Raw genomic sequence first — 5575 nt, 5'->3', positions numbered from 1 at the left:
GATAAATATCTGACAGTTAACTCTACAAAGAAGCAGCAAATAACAAATGGTTGTTGATGTTGTTGTGTTACTTTTAATGGCATTTGGCTGGAAAGGTGCATTTAAGGCCACCCACTGTAGTCTTCAAAGTATACATTCTTTTCACACACTCACTGATTGCTTGATGACATCAACAAACAACAACACAACGGGTCACGTCACAGTGACACAATATTCTAGAATGCCTCTAAGAGGAAGACCCTATTGGATGCCAACCGCCATAAAACAACGACAACAACAATAAAGTCTGGCGGTAATGCAACAATTGGATGCCAACCGCCATAAAACAACAACAACAACAACAACAACAACAACAACTATTCTAGTCACAAAGACATATCATGACCTCATGGGCTTTGTAACACCAAAGCAATGGAAGGAGTACTTTTACGGACTACGACAGAGTCTGAGGACTACGACAAAGTCTGAGGAATAAAGTCTGGCGGTAATGCAACACTTGGATGCCAACCGCCATAAAACAACAACAACAACAACAACAACAATAAACTATATACTATAAATTGCACCTTTTTTATTTTTAGGTTCAGGTTTTAATACTCTTTTCAGTCATTTACGTAAAGTCTATGTCTAACATCTAATGTCTAAATTGTAAGACCTACAACTGCAGCAGGTGGCGTTAATGTATCACTTGGATACCAACCGCCATAAAACACAGAAGAAGAAGGGAATATAAGGGGTGTTCAGACCGCCGCATCAAAGCGCCCAGTTTACACATTGAAAGTCTATGTGGACGCGCGTCTTGGGCACCCAGCATTTTTGCAGAGCGTTTTGAACGTCGGACGCGGCACAGAAAAGTTGGACAAATCTGAACTTTTTGCGGCCAACGCCACACAGCGACCAATCAGAGTTTAGTTTCACTAAACTCTGCTCACCTCTGAAGTATCTGCGGGACCCAGACAAGCCCCCAAGCCGATCGCCTCCGTATTTGGACAACTTTTGGACTGTAAAGTAAATACACCAAAGCCACTTTCTCCACCTGGTCGGCCATTGCACCAAGAGAACAGCAACAATTGGAAACACAACAACTCCTTCACTGCGCATGTCCGGTGGACACCTTGGATGCACGTCTGCAGCGCAGTGAATGCAGCTCACCTGTGGAAAATGTGGGCCCATATGATCACTCCTTATGACGTGTGATCGTGAGGCATGCGCAGGGCCGGCCCAAGCCTTCAGGGGGCCCTAAGCAAAAATATTTTTGAGGGCCCCTCACCACGTCATCAGAATCAGTTTTATTGTCATTGTCAGTGAACAATTCACATAAGGGAACTTTCTTCAACGCAAACAAAGTTCACCAAAACTCCAGGGCATCCGTTTGCCAGTTAGTTTATTCTCAACACCTCACAAGCTCAAATATTGATAACTTAAATCCCACAATGCAATTTGGTATTCCGCTGACATCACCTCTACTCCCTGTACAAATAACACACGTCCCAGATATGTTTTTGGGCGTATTTGTGGGCGTTAAGGGTCGACAGCCACATTAGCAGTTTAAATTAATGAACAGGGGGGGTCTGGGGGCCCTCCCCCAGAGATTTTCAGACCTTTTTCGTGTATTCTGGTGCATTTTAATGTGGTCCAGCCGCTAAAGTAAGAGTAAAATGTTGAGGTTGTAATGCTATAAAATGATGATGAGATGAAACTGTGTCAGAAGAAAATGACTAAAGCCAGTTATTAATACATTAGTGTACTTAATTACTCAATACAATATTGGCTATGAAAATAATTATGGTCAAATTGTTTTCATAACAAAATAAATGTACCTAAAACATGGAGGAATGGACTGCAATAGCGCTCACTCATCATAACATAACACAAGGAAGGTCAAGTAAAAACTGACCAAACATCAGCAGAACTACAAATATGACATAATTAATATAAGTTAAAATGTACATTCTCTATTTAACTGAAATGTAAAAGTAATAGTTATCCTTACTAATTTATCTTTTACTGCTCCCAACTGTTCCTTCTTGCTAAAGTGACGAAACAAGTTATATTAAATTAAACAAATGGCATAAGCATTGCTTGATTAAAAATTAACACTGATAAAACAGTGCAAACATGTTATTTCCAGCGAATGAACAGAACGAGAAGTGAAGATCCAAACCTAGCTATAGTGAAGCGACTGCGTTTCTGCAACTTTTATATAAAAATATATAATAATATTATATAACAGACCTAATTATAATATGTCTGGTTATTTTTCACTATGAATTTATTATAATTTATAACAGTCTAATTGTGCTTTTTAAATAAATTGAAAAGTTTTATTGCTCTATTAAAAGTGAATTACAATATAAATGTTTGTTCTGATCAGAACGTCACACACTGGACTCCTGCGTGAAACAATGCTGCGATGTGATTGGCTGATGGACCTTACATGCAAAAACCTTTACGTTCCTCTTATTGCACTTTAAGAATTAAAACACACATCACGAGTCACGATTGATCTCACACATGGTGATGTACGAGCTGCATGTGTTTGGAGAGAGAGAGAGAGAGAGAGAGAGAGAGAGAGAGAGAGAGAGAGAGAGAGAGAGAGAGCGGGAGAGAGAGAGAGAGAGGGAGAGAGAGAGAGAGAGAGAGAGAGAGAGAGAGAGAGAGAGGGATAGAGAGAGAGAGAGAGAGGGAGAGAGAGAGAGAGAGCGGGAGAGAGAGAGAGAGAGAGAGAGAGAGAGAGAGAGAGAGAGAGAGAGAGGGAGAGAGGGAGAGAGAGAGAGAGAGAGAGAGAGAGAGAGGGAGAGAGGGAGAGAGAGAGAGAGGGAGAGAGAGAGGGAGAGAGGGAGAGAGAGAGAGAGAGAGAGAGCCACCTCACCGGCCTCACCTGCAGCTAACACTACCGGGCGTAAATGTTAAGCTTATTATCTTTCATTCAGACATATTATGCGCGGTGCTCGCTAAGAGCTCTCGTATCGCCTCCAGCCTGAGCAACTAACATGACTCATGTACTTTGAAACAGGAGAATTAAGCATCTCTTTGTATGATAAGTTCAATACCTGGAAAGTGTTGTTGCGTTTGCAGTTTCTTTACATCGTCAAGTCGTTTCTTTCGTTTTTGGGCTTCTGGACATGAGGACCACGCAAGGACCACGTTGTGTTGTGTTTATGTTTTGCTCTCGATCTCCTCACGCACAATGAAGTTGACCAATCAGCGCAGGTTTGGTGTCTTGGTTGCCAGATTGTCATTACAAAAAAATGTGATTTGTGCGTTATATGTTACCGCTGTGTGCGCTGCCGCGCTACTATGGCACTAGTGGCGCACGCTCATAATACATCCATGCGCACGCTGTGCTTGCACTTCGCATAAGACGGGTTGCCAAATTGGGGGCCCTATCAACGCCTCGGGGCCCTACGCGGCTGCTTAGTTCGCTTATAGGCTGGGCCGGCCCTGGGCATGCGGTAGTCCACACTTTCTCAAGTTTCAGTCTCTCCTGCTGAAAAGGCTTTAACCAGCAGCTTTACAAAATTTTATGAACCTAGAAACTTAAAAAAAATAAGCTTTGACGCCGCAGTGTGAACGCTCTTTTAGCTGTTTATCTCTACACTTTAGCTGTTTATCACTTTGTGCAAAAAGCACTTATAAACTCCCTGCGGTATTTGGATGCTCGAAATGTGAGGAATAAATGGACTGCTGCAAATAGTTTAAAATTAACTAGTTCTGCTTTTAATATTTTTAAGACCATAAAATTGGGTGCAGTGCCTTGAAGTGATTTTTTTCAGCAATAAAATTCCTAGAATTTAATTAATGCAATATAGATTACTTTATTGTCACATTCCATGGTGCCAGACCATCCACCTGGAAAGTTACAGTGTGTGACTTTAAATCATTATTTAGCTGTTCTGTAATATTAGTAGACTGGGAAATTGTAATAGAAGCCTTGGTCATCTGTTCAAAGTAAAAACTGACATTGTTCTTTTCATGGTGCCTCTTGATTCTGCCGTTCTGAAGATGGAAACTCACAAACTCCCAGCAAAGTGGACACTGTCCACAACGCTCCTCGTCATCTCTGGTGCACCTCAGTTGAGCTTGTTTCCCCAGTCCATACATTTCTTGTATGGACTAACCGTAACACTAACCTTAACCTTAACCCTAACCTTAACCCGACGCGGTCTAAAACGGCGCTAAAACGCGGTCAAATAGCGGCGCAGTTTCAGGAGCGCAGCCGACACAAAAATAACATGGCAGTTTCGGCCGCGCGCCGCGGCTCTACAGACACTCCCTATTATTTTCTTTTTTTTTTCACTGGTCAACCATCTCAACCCACTCAACAATATGCCTTTCATTCTACCTTTTTGGAGTTGACTGTGTACATTTTAAACATGTAAAATGGTCTATTAAATAAGTATGAAGTCTTTTATCTGATCATTATAACTTGGTGGTTCATATGATAATAGTTACATTGTGTGTAAGATCTATATTTAGTCCTTTTACATGTTACATGCACCACCACCAGCCACTGTGTGGCGCTGTAGCTCGTTGGGTCTTGTCTAGGTGTGGGCAGGTGCGCCTATTTAAAGCCTGATTCTGGTCCACATAATAGATCCATGGAGTGGAGGCCTCCAGAGTTTGACCATGGTTGTTGTGTTGGAAGTGGCAACAGGTGCAAATAAATGGATTCTTCACTAAACACATGAGTATTGGGCTCTCAATCCTCGCGTCCTGACACTCTGTCAGTCTATTAGCTAGTGGTACAGGGCCGCCGGCCACTACAGAAATTGTGTTTGAAATGGCATAAAACTTGGCAATAACCTTAGTTAAACAGAAGAAACATGTTTTATTACAACAACGTAAAAACCTAAAGTTGCAGAAAAATGTACATTATGTATACAAACGTACGTGTAGCCGCATGCTCGTGCACGAGGGTGGGGGTGAATGTGTTATTTATTTTTTTAAGTGACTAAGTTGCAGATTTCTCAATTTGGCAAAAAGTCTTCTATTCTAAGGCAGAGCAAAAAAATATGTCTGTTTGCCGTATCCCGACCGACCCGGTAAAAAACTAGCCGACTGAAAAAATTTCAGCATTTTGTCAAAATTATGCCAAATATTTTTTGACCATTTTTTCAAAAAGAGCTCTGTTGAATAATTTTGTATCACTGGAACTCGCTAGAAATATTTTAAAGCGGAATATGTCTCGAAAACCATCCAGAAATGAAACTTACGAACTTAACACGGAGAACGTGTCATTGACTGTTCAAGCCTGACCCCTGGTGGTCACTGCGGGTCACTGCGGGTCACTGGCAGAATAAAAAAATTGCAACGATTTTGATTTATTTTTGATTCAAAGTAAAAATAAAGAGAATTTACCTACCTACCGACCCACTTGAAAAAAATTGTGAAAGAGGATATACACTGAAACACCAATACAGTGGATCATTCTGATGGATTTAACACCGGTTTGAACAAGGCTTCAAACATCAAGACAACAAAATCTGAAATATAGTATAAAGAGTTATTTGTGTTTCTCTTCGGCCGCTTCAGTCACTGGTTGGTCGTTTACGATTCTGAGCTGCAGGAATTG

General features: G+C 41.3%; 1 protein-coding gene across 1 annotated transcript in view; it reads right to left on the bottom strand.

The window, feature by feature from the left end:
* LOC140362290 (ropporin-1-like protein) overlaps positions 1-35 on the bottom strand; it is a 746-nt gene extending 711 nt beyond the window's left edge. Inside the window, exon 1 of the mRNA XM_072448402.1 lies at positions 1-35. This exon is cut by the window's left edge and continues 711 nt beyond it. The gene's annotated coding sequence lies outside the window, so the exon portion shown is untranslated.
* Between the last annotated feature and the right edge of the window lie 5540 nt (positions 36-5575).

Source organism: Eucyclogobius newberryi, unplaced genomic scaffold (assembly GCF_026437365.1).
Source record: "Eucyclogobius newberryi isolate DKJ021-1_F unplaced genomic scaffold, fEucNew1.0.hap1 SCAF_16, whole genome shotgun sequence".
In the NCBI taxonomy this organism is placed as follows: Eukaryota; Metazoa; Chordata; class Actinopteri; order Gobiiformes; family Gobiidae; genus Eucyclogobius; species Eucyclogobius newberryi.
This window is presented reverse-complemented; position numbering and strand designations above follow the sequence as displayed.